An 18,296-nucleotide genomic window follows, 5' to 3' on the forward strand; every position below is an offset into this window, starting at 1 on the left:
AATCATTATTTAAAAGGTCTGCAAAGAAGCAAGAAACCAACTAATCCTTCTCCCAACTCTGGAACAGCATTAACTATCCCTACAGCAGCAGTCATCAAACTTTTTTTGAGAGATATAGCCATGCAAGTGTACCAAAAGCACCACCAACAAAAGAAGCATGTCAGGTATGTGCCAGATAATTAGAGGGCTCATCACTTGAAAGTATCTCGTACAATGACATTAGTGCTTTGTGGTCACCTTCCCAGCCCCCATTTTTTAAACTCTATCTACTATATATTTATGTCACCTATTACTAAAATCCCACAATGCTCAAGCTTCCATGTTCCCCACAAGCCATTTATCCCATTGAGACTCCCTAGCCTTACTGTTTCTAAAGATTTTCCCAAATGTCTGACCTATTTCTACCTACTTGAAATGGAGGCACACTCCTCCTCGCCCTGGTGACAGTGGATGTGTAACGTGGCTCTGCAGCTCACGGATGGATGCCGTTCTCCCCTCAGACCACCCTCTCCTCCGTCTTTTCTGGCAAGTCCTATTTTTAGCCTTCTCTCAGGCTCTTTTCTCTCTCCTCTGTTCTCTTTCTCATCAGTCCACCTCTTCCTGAGCAATAGCATCCAAACCCTACTTAGAGCTGAAGATCAACTGTGCTTACTTGTGCTGGGCAGATTGCAAGGACAGCTTGATGTCTGAATACAATACTCCTCTTTATAACCTCCTGCTATTAAAAAAGTTCAATATATTTGCCACAGTATGACACTTACCAAATTAGTTTTAACCTTTGATCCATTCATAATCCCACACTGTTTTCTCCAAATTCCTGCTTAAAGATCTCCCAAGTGGAAGAAAACTACGTTAACTGCATTATATTAAATAAAAAGGGAAAAATATACTAGGTATATATGTTTTATTTTTTTATTGGTTTATATTTAAAAAGTTCCTTCTCTTGTTCTGAGTATCATTCAAACAAGTATATATTAACATATGAGATCTAGTTTCAGTGACAGAGTGCACATGATTTATACTAGAACAACTGTGACTCCCTGTATCTGAAGCACATTCAAGCCATGATACTTTCTCGCTTATCAAAATATGAGGGAGTACCAATTGGAAACATTTTCAGTTTCTCTTCCAGCTTCCATCCACTGGTGAAATAGCCAGTCCAGAAGCAGCCACCTCAGTCCCTGACAGGTGTTAGGGGCATCAGCAATGGGGCTGGACCAACCCCACAGCACATTTTCTGTAGCTGTTTCACAAGAGCTGAGAACATCTTTCAAAAAACACAGCGAATTGACGTACTTGTCTGCCTTCAAGAGCCTCAGGGCCATTAAGGTGACTTGAGTTGCAGCGCTGGCGCTGTCGTAACTTATTAATAAATTAGGAGCCAGCTCACATCTGCTAGGAAAGGAAAGTCTAGTCTACCCCATTTTATGGTCTCTAGCCGAGTCAAGCACATTAAAATATGTATTACTTCTGTCTACCTGTCACTTCATGTAATATGCTTAGGTGAACCCATGGCTGCAAGCCAGAACCCAAACTGTTTAAACACAAGCGGTGCTTTCGGGAAGAAGTTATTTGCAATAGAAGTGTCAGGTCCCTTTCGGTATGCTGGCAAATGTTTGCCTCAGCCCTCGCTGAACCAAAAGTTAAATGGTGAGGAAAGACTGCGATTTCAGGTTAATCTGAGCACCTTAATACACTCATGAAATGACCTACATGCCGTGCCTCGCCAATCAAAAATGGAAAAATCAAAAGATCGATTGAGGCTGATTCCTTTAGCCCGTATTTAAGGAACAGTTTTGATACTGATTTCTTAAGAGGGGTCAAAGCCCTGATCTACGTTACACCACTAAGGAAAACATCTACTCTTCTTATTCCTGGTACTGACTAAACATGCCACGGGGACACAAATGGGCTGACAGGCCAATATAGGATGCAATTTCATTCAAACCAGTTGTTAGACAATGGCTGGCATTCTGATGACTGAAAACTTGCAGAGAAGCTAGTTCAAGCTGGCTTAAGTAGATCCAAGTGTGGACTTGGATATTTAGGAGTTCTTAAGAAGAAAAGCAGCTTGCAATATTTCAGGGTGGGGTTCTGAGGCTTTTTTCTTTTTTTTTTTTTGGTCTAATCCATTAGTACTCAATAAGACCAGAAACATGGCAGAGTCTTTTGTGCCCAGAATTGCATCTAAGTCCCAGAATCACAGCTGTAATTAATGGGTTTTCCAAGATGGGGGGGAAAGAATCAACTGGAGAAAAAAACAAAATCAAAACAACCCAAAGAAAATTCAGTAGTCTGCAGACTGAGAAAGTTAAAGATTTCTTCTTTTGCTCACACATACACACAACATATAATAAATGTCACAACTCCCAAAACACACATACTCTCTGTTTCACCTTATTTGTAATCCTTTACAGTGTCGTGAAAGCGTGCTGCTTTCAGGAAGATGAAGGCCCTTTTCACTTATATTTCATCTGCAGTTCAGCGCGTTGCTTGACCTACGCTGACATAACCTTAAGTAAAACAGGCTCAAGTATGCAGTTTCGCCATCCCTAAAGTAAGACATATTTCATTAGTTTTTGGGATTTTTTTTCTTTTTTCTTTCACTCCACTCACACTTCAGAGAAGAAGAAATGCCTGGTGTGAATTCTTTTCCAGCATTTTAAATACCACACAAAGTGCTTTCTTCCCATTGCCAAAGAGTTTCCGAAGGACCGCAAGCCCTCCAGAAAAGGTGTAAATACATTTATCCATCCCCAGCCAGTGGGAAGCAGATGGGATAGAGATGGAGCCAGTAGCCTCCAGGCACCACAGCATCCACCCAATGCTGGGTGCTGCCTGAGTTCCCAACATACACATGAGCTAGGAAAGAAAATAGGATTTTTGGGATAACTAGCTGCTCCCCTCCACTGTCAACCACCTCCAGTTGCAACCAAAACCGGGAAGCACCCAAAAGCTCCAGATTTTTGGTATTAGGATCACACTGTTATTTTTCAAGCAGCCGGCTGTACTACCTTATATACTGCAGCCATACATTCATTATGGTGAGTCATATTGAAATATGTGCAGAAAGGCTGAATTATTAACTTTTTGCAGCAACCTCGGTGCCTTAACACCCAGAAGTCTCATAAAGGACAGTTTTGTAGCTTATTAAACTAGACACATTTTTGTGCTCTACAAGCTTTTAATTGTCAAGGAAAATCATGTACAGCTATATATCTATGAAATGTATTATAAATAAGGCCACATTGTTCAAATTAGTTTGACGTTATGGGGAAGAAAATTCCCTTAGTTTATTATTTTAGTGCTCAGGCCACAGCAGTCTGTAAGGTACAGCAGATATACTATTGCAGCTGAATAAAAAGCAATCTTAAAACTCGCATCCAACAGGGATCAATCCAAACTTCTTTATGTAAACTATTACCATTCAACATCAGAATAGAAACTCCACCGAGTCACTACTGCATGTCTCTTTTGAACATGCTTTAAAACAAAAAAGCTGAGTTTTGGGTTGGTTTTTGCAGGTTTGGGTTTGTTCGGTTGGTTTTATTTTTGGAGGTGGTTGGGTTATTTTTCCTTTTTTTTTTTTTTTTTACTTGGGTTTGGTTTTGTGTTGGTTTCTTTTTGTTGTTGGTTGCTTTGTTTAGTTTTTCATTTTTCAAAAGATTGCTCATGTTACCATTATTTTGTCCTCTCAGAAAGTTCTCTGGTTACTCTGGTGTGTTAGAAAGCAGATTCATTAAGTCATTAAAGCACCTAGGAAGCTCAAGTCTGGCATACATCCCTTCCAACTCCTCCTCAGTCCAGCAAAATTTATAGAGTGAAAAACCTGTGCCACAGTAGGGAAAAAAAAAAAAAAAAACCCAGTTATTTTCAGACCAGACCAAACCAAATGCACTTGAATGAAAAAACCTGAACTCAGTCCTGAGAACAATGACAGAAAGGGAAGACTGATTGAGCCTGGGCACTGTATTGACTGTAATTGCTCCAGCAATTTGCACCATCACTAACCTCAGCAGCAGTGCCTGATCTGTACAACAGGATTTCATAAGTACCCTAAGCAGATGCAGAACTATTTCCCACCCTACACACTTTTAAAGGCAAAAAGACATGGCATTTTCCTGCAAACTACCGGTGTGGGTTTGCAACACAAGCTACACTGTGTTTACTAACCCCACACTCAGCGTCATGGGTATTCTAACCCATTCTAATTTGCAGACTTCGTCAGTCACAGGCAGCACACTGGTTGGGACCAGAGTAAAGCCAGCACAAAGCACGCAGATGTCACGTCCTCATCTCCAAACATTTCATGGTATGGAACTTCTTCTCTCAGGACAATGTCCATCACCTAACACAGACGTGGGCACGCGCTTCTCTCCCGGTTTATATTTATCCCTGGCCCAGGTGCTATTTTCCAACAATGAACACAAGCTCACCCGTGCCAATGGCTCTGAAACAAAGGCAGGAATTCTTCCCCCTCTACACACACCTCTCTCGGCGCGTGAGCTGCTAAAGCGATTTCATACAAATTAGGTTCATGTGTCAAGGAACAAGTGACCTGGAGTTTTCAAATGTTCAAATCCAGCACGTGTTTGGTCTTACACTTTATTTATGTTCTGTATGTACTTTGCCTCCCTAAAGACCACAGCAAACAGCTGTCATTAACATGCACCCCCTCTGCTAACACTTTCCTTAATCCCTGACTTTCCAGCCTATAATTAAACTTCACAGCTGCCATACTCAGAGATGGCACCAATATCCATCATTTCTTTCTAAGTAGTCCCTAAAAAGATCTTCTTCCAGTTTCCAAGACCATGGGCTAGGACTAAAGCCTCTTATAACTACAGGTTTTAGACTGAAAACCTTCCATTCACTTAAAAATCATACCATCTTTTAGCAGTGAAATTAAATGGTCAAATAATAATATCTTAATAATTAAACTAATGCATTTTTATAGTGCCAATAGGTGGATTGCGAAGAGCTGGAAGACTGATAGATAAAAGCTGCAAATACTTTCACATTTTGCATGGAAAATACACTGGAAAGGGTGGTATATCCACAATGACTTACAAAGCCCAAAGTTTAAACAGCAGCTCTGCAATGTAAGAATTAGGATTTGGAAAGAATTGCTGAATAAACATAATGAAAAAACAAATATCTTATTTTAGATCACAACAGTAAATTGGGGTTAGCACTTCAATCCTGAAAAATCTGCTTTTTAACATTCCTGTAAATGATTCCTTGAAGAACAGAGATGGTTGGCAACATTTTTGTCTGATGCTGTTGCTACAGTGTTCAAGAGGACTTGATCTGAGAATATTACTGTCTTCACAGTTGAAAAAGGGAAGGAGAAGATGTCCATGTTAAACACTGTGGTTTTGGGTAACACAACATAACACAACACTGGAGCAGCTGAACAGAGCAGGTCAGAGCAGCTTAACACCCAGTGCACACACGACGCGGGCTTCAGATCATCGATGATCTTCAAGCCCTGCAGATACAGGACAATGAAACCCCATCAGACAGCCACAAACCCCTGTTACTTTTTAAAGTCCCAAATGTCTGGGACATCTGCTGAGCTTCTGAGTCCACAAAGCTTGCCCATCTGAAAGCTGGATAACCACACATGGCAACCTTGATCCTAGAGCTCTTCAACTCTGCATACTGCAGAACAGCAGCCAACACAGGATCACAGAACGATTTGAGTAGGAAGGGACCTTCAAAGCTCATCTAGTCAAACCCCTCTGCAATGAGCAGTGACATGTTCAACTAGATCAGGTTGCTCAGAGCCCCATCTAGCACAGCCTTGAATGTCTCCAGGGATGTGGCATCCACCACCTCTCTGGGCAATCTGGGCCAGTGTTTCAACACCCTCATTGTAAAAAATGTCTTCTTCATGTGTAGCCTCAATTTTCCCTCATTTAGTTTAAAACCATTACCCCTTGTCCTATTGCAACATGACCTACTCAAATGTCTGTCCCCATCTTTCTTAAAGCCCCTTTAAGTAATGGAAGGCTGCAATAAGGTCTCCCCAGAGCCTTCTCTTCTTCAGGCTGAACAACCTCAACTCTTTCAACTTTTCCCCATACCAGAGGTATTTCAGCGCTCTGATCATCTTGGTGTCCTCCTCTGGCCCTCTCCAACAGGTCCATGTCTTTCGTGTACTGAGGGCTCTAGACTTGGACACAGAACTTCGGGTGGGGTCTCACAGGAGTGGAATAGAGGGCCAGAATCACTTCCCTTGACCTGCTGCTCATGCTCCTTTTGTTGCAGCCCAAGATTTCCAAATACTATTTTTTATACAGTAGGGCAACATTTTTTTTGACTGTAAAAGCACTATCATTACAAACAGTGAGTGGGCTCCATTCATAACATAACTGGCAAGTGCACCAGCCTGCAGTAATCACATCACCTGCTAATGAAGACACAGGGATGTTCAGGGTCTGCCATCCCCTTTTCTCTTGTTAACATGTTTAGAAGTCTCAGTGTACTTTGGCTTTTGCTTCACGTGTCAAGAGACAGGTTGAGTGCTTAGATCTAGCCTTTGCACTTCTGAAACCACAGGCTGACTTCTCACTAGATGAAAGCTGCAAGCCTTGCTGAAAGTTATCTACCATTTCTACAATGCAGGGACACCTTCAGGAAAGGAATGCATGCATTGTCGATTCTATCCCACTGGTCGAGATTAACAATTTAACATTAAGATTTTAATGCTGTGCAGCTACTGAAATATTTTGCAAGATTTATCTGCTACTGTAAGGCTATTTTGGTAGGCTACCCGAAGATTAATCGTCTGTGTTTTGTCAAGTCTAAAAAGCATCACTGCTCTGCAAAGAGATCATACCAGACAGGTGTAAAAATTCAAAGCTTGGACAGCTATGGCTTGTTCCTAGTGGCAAGGCAAGAAAGGTCAACATTTTGAGTGGAAATGAATATACTTCCAGTTCTATCTAAACTACAGGTGAAATTCTCCTCCCTCCTTACATTAAACATGTCTTTTTAAAGGTGAATTTTGAAGACTGCACATGACATGTTTAATCTTCAAATACTACTGCTTTGAAAGGTTAGGAGCATGCAGAAACAGCGTTTCATTGAAAACTGTTTGTCAGTTTTAATCACAGGATAACTCTACAAGAGGTGTGACTGATGCAATTTAAATTTTCACCTGACAAATAGAATTATTAATCTTCGCGGCGCCTACAACAAAGGATCAAGCAGAGCAGTCAGTCAGTTACCATCCCTGGGAGCTATTACAGAACATTTTTGGGATGGGAAAGCAGCACCTGGCAGCATCTCAAGGTGAAGCAATTCTCCTGGCAGTCACTGCAGCCAGGAGGTTAAAAGATCTCCATCCTTGCCCCCACTGCTACCTCCTTGCTTTGGTTTTCCAAATCAGGGGAAGACCTTGGGCAGCCCCAGTTATAAGAAACACTGTGTTTTGCAGTGAAAGTGACAGAGAAACAAAGTTGAGGGCTTTATCTGTGCCTGGAAAGAACTGATCATTCTGTACTGGCAGCTCTGGCAGGGAGGAGTAAGGAGCTTTTCACTTGCATCTGAATGAAAGCCTTACCTGTCACCAGTCACTACTTCATTTCCTTACAGGAGGTGATAAATACTCTAAGCTCCCACTGAGTTTTCAAGGAGTTGCCTTTTTCTAGGAGTATACTTGTCACGACACCTTACCACCCCACCTCTGAAAGATACTACACATTATGCAGAGCTGTCATCTTAAGTGATATTAAATATTATTCTTAGGCACTAACATTGTATCTCTTATACTACTGATCAATATTTTCCTTATTATGTATCTAACTAGAGTTCAGAAAGAAATAAAGTTCTAAAAATTTCAACGGAGTAACTTGAAATGGGGTTTCCATATACCATAATTTCAGAATACTTAGTTAGCATAGGTTATGCAAGGTCTTACAACAAAGGCTAAATACCACCAGAAAGAGGATTCCTCACTTGAGAATCTCAAGATGTTGGGCTTAAACGTGCCACTAGTCAAAGAGGGACTTCTGCCCAGCCAAGTCCTCCAACTAGTATGTACTTAAGTAGGAAACAATCTTGTTCATCATGTAAACACTTATTCAGACTCTTGTTAATATTTGTGCTATGCCTTCTGAATTTCTGGACAGTTTCTTTCAGGCTCAGCAGCCAAGATTTAATTAAGAAATATTTAAGCACTAGTATTTTTTAAACAATGGCACGTAAGCAGAAATAAGTGCTTATCACATCTACATTACAAAGTCAAAATACAGCCAGTGGAAACCAGATACAAAACGCTCGCCTTCGGCTGAACTAGTTTTGTTTGGAAAATGAACAGACAATGCATTTCCTTGGCCAAGACCTTGATTTGTTTGCCAAGTCCCATCCTGCAGTGATTATTTTCTTCTTACAACAACATCCCAGGCGCAGAGGACACTATCAAGGAAAACGACTCATAGTTCTGCAGGTTAGGAACAACAACAGCCCCGATGTGCCTTAAAAGATGGTAGCAAAGCATTTTTAGTAAACTAGGTAACATAGGATGTAGTAAATGTATCTATTTTATCCCTTTATAACTGCTTGGAAGCTAAAGAATGATGAAGATCTTCTTAGTGCAATTTGCATCTTTATAACATGATGGCTCATTGCTGCATCATCCACTGCACACCAGCATTTTTTCACTAAGACAAAAAAATAGGCACAGCAAGATTTCTCACAAATCTATGGAGATATTAAACACTGGTATCAATTTCCACAAACTGGTTAGAAGAAGAGAGCAAAACCACACTGATTATGATCTTCAAAGCAACATCACAGGGTAAGAAGGTCACGGGGGCATCTTCTGTCATACCAGCAACCTTGCTTTTAAATGGAAGAAAAAATTGCAGGAGTTAGAAAGCAGTTCCTCATACAATGGCATAATGCAGGACATGGACAAACCTCAAAATAAAGTGCAATAACCAAACTGCTACTAGGGTGAGGTGATTCAGAACAAGGGATGGGGGAAAATGCAACAATCGTGTCTACACGACTGATAAGGGAAAAAAAACCCAAACAACTAGCTGGAGAGGGAGTCCACAACCAGACACAAGGTTTACTTTAATACAGACACCCTTGTTACAGAAGCTGCTGATACCCTTCTGGCCAGTGCAACACAGAAACTACAACCACCTTGAGCCCCTGGATAACCCCCAAACCACGCCCTGTTCTGTACACTGGCAAGAGATATTTTATGTCTGCTCCAGTAGCAAAGCAATGGAAAGTTGGTAAAAATTTAAAAAGAAGGACCTTTTTTTATTCTTCAGTTCTGCATCTTTAATTCAATCACTGTCCCCTCAGGCTGAGAGGACTGGCTTTACTGCTCTGCATTACTGTGTTAGTAGAGAAGCTGCAAAGTACAATGTTCATGGTTTATATATAACATGAATGTAAGAAAAATAGTTCAGGGTTTGCACAATGAAGAACAAGTCAAGAAATCTGTGTCACACCACTGGCAAATGAGGATAAAACCCTTTTGAACCTTAAACGTGAAATTCTGGATGGTTTGGTTTGGCTTTGCAAGAACTGTGGTCAATGGGCACAGATCAGAAATAACCACCTCAACACCAACTCTGAAGAGAAAGCCAGGCTTTTCAAGTAGCTTGAGCCATATCAGCATTTCACCATCGTAATAATTAGTTGTGTGGCATATTTAGTTATGTGCAAATGCAAGTAGGCACAACGTTTATGCAGACAAAAAGCCTACATGAATATATTCAAATATATTGATGAAGGTGGTGGGCACTGTCTTTTCTCCCTGCCTTGGACAACTGGTGGGGGTGGAAGCATTGTCTGCTGGCTCTTTTTCTCCAACCCATCACAGGAAGAAAGAGATTCCCAAGATTGGACTAAACTAAGACAAATCAACTATTTTATTGTTCTTGCGGATGTCATTAAATAGGGTTGCATGATAAGTGACTGAGGTGCAGTGGTGATCTTTTTTACTTTTACTTTCTCTGAGATATCTACTATAGCACATGAATATATTATTTATTGTCATTATATATACATGCATAACCTACATACAAGACTAGTGGCACTGAGGGTAAGACTGAGCACAGAATGCAAACCAGTGTCAACAGTAGATCTAAACCAGAGTAGAGCCTGCCCACAACCCCCGTTTGCTGCAGTGAATTACCCACACTTAGATTGCTACTTCTGTAAGTAAGCAATCACACCATGACAGTGTGCTGGCACAGTATTAAAGGACCCCCTAATTGCCATGTCTCAAATTCCAGCTCTAAGCCTGCTAAGAGAAAGCTTGCAAAACCCTTTAATAAATCATAGAAATCAAAGATGGAAACCAGGTCATCTTGCACACACCTTCTATCTGCACTGTGAGTTTGCTACCCATATGGTGCTGCTGAGTGCTCTGCCTCAGAGACTCCTAAATGATTCAAGCGCTGAGGTTTCTCCCAATTCCCAGGGCTGCCTGTTACACAGATCAGTGAACCTCACCATGCTTACGCTTCCCTCCTGCTAGCCTCATCCTCTCCACCCCAGTTGTTGCTTCCATTCCATTTTGTTCTTGTACCTTTTTATATCTCCCTCCAACTCCTCCAAAATCTGCTCTTGATGCTACCACAACCATCACCCGGCAAAAATTGTTGCTCAGGAAACGTTCTTCTGCCTCTCCTGTAATCCCACTGTAGTGTGCTGCTATTTTTAGAAGAAAAAGGAGGTGGTGAAGGGAATGAAAGGCTGCCAGCTCCAGCTGTACAAGAATAACACTCCAGTACATGGAAACAACATTATGGTGTTTCCCTTTAAGCACATATAATTAACCAAAACTTTCAGTCTTCTGGAATGATCAAAAAAAGAGACACAGAAGAAATGGAAAAGACAAATTCCAAGGTAACAAACCCTTCATCTTACTTCACCTTTCAACCCTGCAGCTGTTCCTCTCCTTCCAGGGTTGTTCTCAAGATTTGACATCAGTGTTTGCCTAGCAAGACAGATGGTTAAACCAGCCACATACTGCCAGTAATAAATGATCAATTAAGAAACCTTCTTGCAACTTTGCCTAGCGCCAGCCCCTCAAGTGGGAGCAAGACCTGTGTTTTACTCCCGCTTTGAGACAAGGCAATGTGCTGACCTCTGAAAAGGCATCTGTCAGTCACCCTCCCCAACCTCCCCAGCTAGTGCCAGATTCACCATGCCAAGGGCTCTGTGCAACCAGCGTCTGGACTACCAAGACCACACAGCTAAACCAAGCAGACCCTGCATTCCTGAGAGCACACTTTTATACCTCACCTGCCATCTTTACATTTATCAAACCTCATATTTCCCGATATGTAAGGTTAGGAACCACTACGGGGAAGAAATCAGAGGTACTAGGTTTCTTTTTGCAAATACTTCCCATAGGCAATCAGCAATATTTGTCCCTGTTTAAATGTATATTATATAGATGTATATATATATAGATGTATATATATATAGACGTGTATATATATGTGTGTATATATATATACACACACGCAGCTGTGGTTCATCCACACCCATTGCATCATGGTGGGGAGCAGAGTGGGTGAGCACTGCCTTCCCCAGCCCTTGTTCTCCAGCCATGGTAATTTAATGGAAAGAAAGCAGCTATGAATTCAGCAGACCTGGTGAAGTAATCACCTCCAAGGTCCTTGGAGAGATTACAGCTTCCTGACCTAAGGTATTATTTCGTAGGGTCAAATTTTGATACCTCTGTTTACACTGAATCGAGCCTTGCTTCACAGATAGGCGTACCAATTTCTGTGGGAAGAATGGCAGATAAAGATACTCCCCGATGCAAGTCAGGGTGCAAGAACAGGTCTCTCAGTTGGCATAAACATATGTTTCCTATGTCTGGAAGAGTGCTTTTTTTTTTTTTTCTTCCCTCTTCACAGTCTGTTTGCATTTGCTGGCTTATTAAACAAGATTTTATTTTCAGCCACTATGTCCTAGGAAACCAGGAGCTGCTACACATAATTGCCCTCAGATTCATAAGGAATAAACAACAAGGTAACCACTACCACCAGGGACTCCTCCTGCTCCATCGCCACCAGCAATGCCACGCTCCCTGGCCGCTGGGAGCGGTGTCACCTCCTGTCACTTGGGAAAGGTTGCTGGGGCACCGGGGCATGCAGTTGCCTCCCCGGATTTACTCACATCCTCCGGGGAAGTGGAGAGCACTGGGACCGAGACACTGCAAGGAGTGAAGCTCTGAGGATGAGGAGTGCAGAGGGATAATCCCAAACTGGGAGGAGGGAAGGGGGGGAGATGCTCAGCCACTTTTCTGAGACATGGGGAGTACGGATGGTGCCAGAGGTTCCTCCCAAAGGAAGGGGCACCCAGCCAGTGACTGCAGCCAGGGGAAGGGCATGTGATGTAGGAGGGAGAGGCAAGAGCCTGGCTGGGAGAGCAGGACACAAGCAAAGGCAACAGCAAAACCACAGGTGCAAGAGTGTGCCTTGATCTGGTCTGACACAGGCCAGGAAAAGGGTGTTTGCCCTTCCTCTCTGCCATGAACTGGCTCATCCTCTATCAACAGGGTTCCGACCAAGAGTCTGTCAGGGTCAGTCATTCCCACCTCAAATATACTCCCACTTCACTACCTGCAGCCCATCTGGGTTCAAAACCTAGTCCCTGCTAAAGGAAAAAGGTTGCAATAAAAGCCAAGTCACAGATGCGTGCTGTCCCTTTGTAGTTTAGATTTTAATGCAGCCTGAGAACAGAAACATCAACACTCTCCATTCCACATAGGAGCTTTCCTTTCCCACCTCTAAACCATTAAAGCAGTGCTATGACTTATCCCTTCTGTCACATTTATCAGTAAACACACATTTCATACAAATACATGCACACGTCCATGTATCCAAAACTGTATCCTGCTTTTTTCTCTTCACACTCTACCCCTTCCCAAAATTTTTCTTTATATTCACATATGCTTTCCATTTATTCTAGCCCTTTATCCTCCCCAACACACACTCTGAGTCCCCAGCTTCCACATTCTTCTTTAAACCTCTAAACTATAAAGACTTTTCTCAGTGGGCTCAAACATCTGGTGGGTAATCCTCATGCAGATTTCAGTACTTCTTTTGTTTCTCAGCTTGCCAACAGAACAGTTTTGATAGGTAGTGAAGCCACTGAAAGGGATTCTCTGTCTGTGGCACACTAAGTATTTACAAGATCTACAAAGGAAAGGGTAAAAATTGAAGGAGTCTATGTAAAAAGGGTTTGTTGATTTTTTATTTTCTTTTTCTTCTTTACTTCTATGTACTTTCTAAACTTTTATTTATATATTACCTTTTCATATAGTGTATCCCACAGGAATCAAATAGATTTGTGTTTTGTAAGACTATTATAATTTCCTTTTTGTTTTTATCTGTTTTATTCAAGAACAATCAGCTCTGCTGATATAGTCAAAGACCAAGTTAAAAGTAAAGATTTAATTTTCCTCCAGAGACAAAATCTGACAATTACTCAAATTGCATTATGTCAATTACTCAGGAAAGGTGTAGGAGATACCAAGTTTGCTGTCTATACAGCACACTGTCTCAGATTAACTCAGTCGTCCCAAATACTGACCCATTTTTGCTTTTCCACAGATATTTAGTCCTCAGCAATCCTCTCAAGTTTCTCTGCACTGATGCTTGTGGTGACAACGATTGAGACTGGCAGGGGCAGGCGTAAAGGGCCTGTAGGATTTCTCCTACCCAAGCCAAGATAAGTGCTTACGTTCCTCTTCTCTACTACCCGTGCCATTCATCTTAAGAAACTGAGATCTTTCCAATGAAAAGAAGCATTTCTTTTTGGGTGTTTCTAGTCAGCGAGAGAAGTGCTATGTGTTTGTATACACATAGATATGGACCATTCCCCAACCATTAAAAACGGCTTATACTGAAGACTAAAAATTAAGAGAAATGTGATAAAACCTGGTTAATGCATCATCTTTTCAGGAGTTCATCTCTTTCAAAAGCTTCCTTTACAGTATTGATTCAAACTGCTTAGCAATGCTTATTTAAGTCGAGTTCTGGGTAAAGCTCTTGTACATGCTCTATAACTTTCGTAACAAATAAAAGCAATTCATCATGATCCTTTGGAATAAACACATTTTCAGCTTAATTTTCAGCACAGTTGACAGCAATCATATTTTTCAGTTATATGCACACATTTATTTTCACTTGATTTGAGAGAAATTAAGTCTGAACAAAAGACTTTGAAAATTCAAACTCTGCAATCATATCACATTTTTAACTGGAAATATGTTAAATAAGATGCTGAAACACAATATCCCAGGGCCATGCTATACACATTGAAAAAGCCCAAACCTGCAGACTCATAACAGCCCTCCCTGCACAGACCAACCCTTTGTTTTCAAAGCCCAACTTACATTGAATGCGCACTGAATGTACACAGATTCTCACCCCAGGATGATTCCAATGTGATAAAATAACAGAGTTATTAATACTTTCATGCTGAAAACGCTGTAGCTTAAGAGATAAAGCTGGTGCTTCCTCTCATGAGAAACAAGTATTCTTTTATAACCACTTCTAAATGGTTTGATGTTTTCTCTGAGACAACAAGCACTCATTTACTGGTTCATGAGATTTCCATGAAACAAGTTTGAAAGTCACCCGCCATGCATAACACATTTAACACATTTCAAGAAGTTTCTGTTAACTCAAGTTCATGCCTAAATACAAAGAAGTGACATTTCACATATTCAAGAAAATAATCATGCATAGCCTCTGCAGAATTCACAAACACTGCACCAAACAACAAATCTAATAAATACACATGTGAGCATGCTTCTGTGGGTCAAACCTACCACCAGTGCCTGTAAGTATCTATAAAAACCCTTCAGCCTTCAAAGAAAAACGTGTGAACAGTAATGTTTTCATCACAGAGTACATACTCAGTAGGCTTCCACCACAGAGAAAAAAAAAAAAAAAAAACAAAAAGAATCGCACCCTGTTTAATTCAAAAATTACGTAAGTTGTAGCTTCACCTTCACTTGCTCCTTGTCAGAAGAGAGAATAAAACCCCAACTAAAATTAGACCTCTCCAGTTTTGCTGCAGTTCCCCGGCAGACAGACACAGCCCTGCCCTGGCAGGAGCCAGCAAGGCGGAGGTGCGGGGGGGGGGAGGCTGGGGATGGTGCCACACCCTGATGCTCCCCCCTCCTTCCTTCTAATCCTCTTCCTCCCACTCCTCCCAAAGGCGAAACCTGTCCACTGCAGAAGCAGGCTCCCATCGGATGAGCTCCTAACACGCATCTGACCAGCTCCTCGGTCATACGAGGCAGTACTTGGGGAAAGAAACCCATCAGCTGCATCACTGACAGAGGGATGCGACTGCAGGCAAATAGTTCAGGGAGAAACCTGGGCTGTACAGGTCTGATTAAATAAAACCAACATATTTGAAACACTTCCCAACGTGTTCCACGTTCTCTGCTGCAGTGAGCAGGTCTGCAGCACACCGATGACTCAAGGAGTCCTCCTGCTCCAGTGGTGCTGTAAGGAACAAACTTCCAGTGCCTCTTACTCTAATGCAGTGCTCTTGGGCTCTCGTCTCCCCTTATTGCCATGCAGGTCTCATCCTCACGTTAGAGCTGAAAGTTTCCAGCCCAAGGAGAGCAGCATAGCAGTATCCACCTATATTATGCATGTACACGCACAGCTACAGCAAGACCTGTGAATTTAACCACATCATGATCACAGCAGGATGATCTTGACCTTTTTATACTCTATGAAAGGAACCATTCTCCACCGACCTAGAGCAAAAGGATACACTTGATTGCATCTGACCAAGGTTTGCTAGTCAAAACTTACATAATTTGCTCATTTTGTCTTTTTCTATGAGGCTTAGTTATACTTGTTTTCTTTACACAAATCTTTTAGCTTTCAAAGGAAATAGGCAAATACTGACAATATTAAAAATAAAATGAAAAAGATACTATGCAGATTGCTACACTCTAAAAAGACAGATGCACATGGGACACACCCAACCCAAAGCTTTTCTTTGGCAAGTAGGCGTCTGCCTTTCTATCATTTTGACGGAAAAGACTTCAAATATCATAGGTAGTTTCCCTTCAACTTACAATCAACATGCATGTTGAGTTGAAGATATACTTTCCACCTCTATCCCAAACACAAGCACACACTGGAGAATAGCATTTGGACCAATAAGCACCTTTACCAAATGCCTTTCTTTTTGAGCATAGCCACAAGAAATTAAAAAAAAAAAAAAATTAAAAAAATCAAGAAACTGCAAGGCCAGATATGCTATACTTCGCTACTTGCAATGATCACAGGAGTGCAAGTTTTCAATCTTCCCAGTATATATGACAAAGTTTCAACTCCGAATGAAAACTAAGAAAACCTAACAAGCCAAAAATACTATTTCCCACGCTCCCCAGCCCCTCCCTGGTCACCCCAGTGCAAGGGTACCCAGCCGGGATGCAGGAGAAGGGGACCGGCACCACCTTCCTGCCGGCCACACCCGCGGGGTCTGGATTTCCCTTTGCCCACAGATCAGCTCCAGCACCGCAACTTCCAAGCCGCGCTTCACGTGGACACGCGTGGGGTATTGGGGTGGTGGGGCAGGGAGGGAAGTGCAGCGCCAGGACCCAGTCAGGCCACCGCGCGATTCCTCTTCCGCGCGGCTCCGTCAGCGCGGGGCGGAGCAGCCCCGGCCCGGCGGCCCCGACACTCGCCGGCGGCGGGGGGGACCCTTCGTGCCGACCGGGACCGTGGGGCGGGGGCCGGGGGGAGCGGTTGCGGTGCTGCGACTGCAGCGGTCCGGGGCTGCGTGCATAACCACACCCACCGCATTGCAGAAGCCACGGCCCGCGGAGGGGGGGACATGGGGACGGACAGAGAGAGGGAAACAACTCCCCCCCGCCACCGCAAGGCGCGCAGCCCCGGCCGGGCGCTGCGGGAGAGAAGCAGGCGAGGGGCCCCGGCTCCCTCTGCACCGCCCAGGCGCAGTGCCCCCCAGGTGAGCGGTGCAGCGGGCAGCCGGTGGGCAGTCTGTCCCGAGGAGGCTGGGGGTGCGCCCTACCAAGCCTCTGCCGCCTACAGAAGTTCCCCACAGAAATGCGCATCGCCCTAAAAAAATTAAAATTACAAGTCACCCCGCTTCCACACACACACCCCCACCCCCGCCCGCTAGCACAGCTGCGGCGGGCGCAGCCGTGTCCGTCGTCCCTCCCGCCGGGCCGCAGCGATCGCCTCCTGCCGCCATCCCCGCTCTGCGGGGTCACCGCTCGCTGCCTCCCCCGGCGCTTCCCCGGGCATCCCGGCCTCACGCACACGCCGACCCCCGGCCCCCTTCCGCGGCTGCTAACTTAAAAATGGCTCCTAGGAATGAGGTTTACATATATAAATACGTATATATTAAAAAAAAAAAAAAAAAAAAAAAGGGGGAATGCAATCTGCCCGTGTCCTCCCCCCCGGGCATATCCTCTGTTTCTCCTTGCGGGGAGGACACTGCGCGCATCGGGGTCGGGAGCGGCGGGACGGTACCTTGGCGGTGGCGGGGAGCAGCGGGGGCGGCCGGCAGCGGTACCGGGGCGCGGGGCTGCTCCCGGCGGCGGCGGCCACGCGTCAGCAGCGGCAGCGCAGCCCGGGTCTGCCCAGAACGAGCCTCCGCCGCTTCCCAGCAAATCAGGGCTGCGGAGGCTCCTCCGGAGAGAGGGAGGGAAAAAGGAAAGAAGGAAGAAAAAAAAAAAAAAGGAGAAAAAAAAAAGAGCCCAAGCCGCGGAGAACGGCAAAAGCTGGATACCGGCGGTGCGAGCGGGGGGCGGTGAGGGCCGGTCCTCGGACAGGCAGCAGGCAGGGCCCCCCCCGCCCTGCACCGGGATCCCCACCTGCGTCAAGAGGGATCCGGTCGGTTTTTGGCTCAGCTAAATGAATTTTTCTGTTTAGACAGATGAGTTTAGCTACCGCAGTTGCAACCAAACCCTAGCGATGGAGAGACTCCCATGGAACTTAAAAGCAGCAAGTTGAATGCTGGCAAGGTCTGGCTTTGATTTACCCGTGATTTTTTTTTTATAGGGGGGGCTGGCGGGAGGTGTACCGGCCTTTTTGATTTTAATTTCCAGTGACAAACCACATGCTTTTAATATCTGGGCCCTGTTTCACTCACCAGCATCATCAAAAAATAAACAGAAGTCCTGCCACACTTTAGCTCCCAATACAAAAAAGGTAATGTAAAACTGAAAATGACTTCTGAGTTTTTACTACAACATAGACCACAACATGCCACATGTCAGAAAGCATCAAATATTCCTAGTG

General features: G+C 43.6%; 1 protein-coding gene across 25 annotated transcripts in view; it reads right to left on the reverse strand.

Moving 5' to 3' along the window:
• EPB41L3 (erythrocyte membrane protein band 4.1 like 3) overlaps nt 1-17,889 on the reverse strand; it is a 102,837-nt gene extending 84,948 nt beyond the window's left edge. For 20 of the 25 annotated variants that reach the window (XM_065832280.2, XM_065832276.2, XM_065832270.2 and 17 more), the window contains exon 1: nt 17,526-17,664. The gene's annotated coding sequence lies outside the window, so the exon portion shown is untranslated. The other 5 variants (XM_071804228.1, XM_071804227.1, XM_071804226.1 and 2 more) reach the window with 5 other exon arrangements.
• Nucleotides 17,890-18,296: the final 407 nt, after the last annotated feature.

This window comes from Patagioenas fasciata, chromosome 2 (assembly GCF_037038585.1).
Source record: "Patagioenas fasciata isolate bPatFas1 chromosome 2, bPatFas1.hap1, whole genome shotgun sequence".
NCBI classification, from domain to species: domain Eukaryota; kingdom Metazoa; phylum Chordata; class Aves; order Columbiformes; family Columbidae; genus Patagioenas; species Patagioenas fasciata.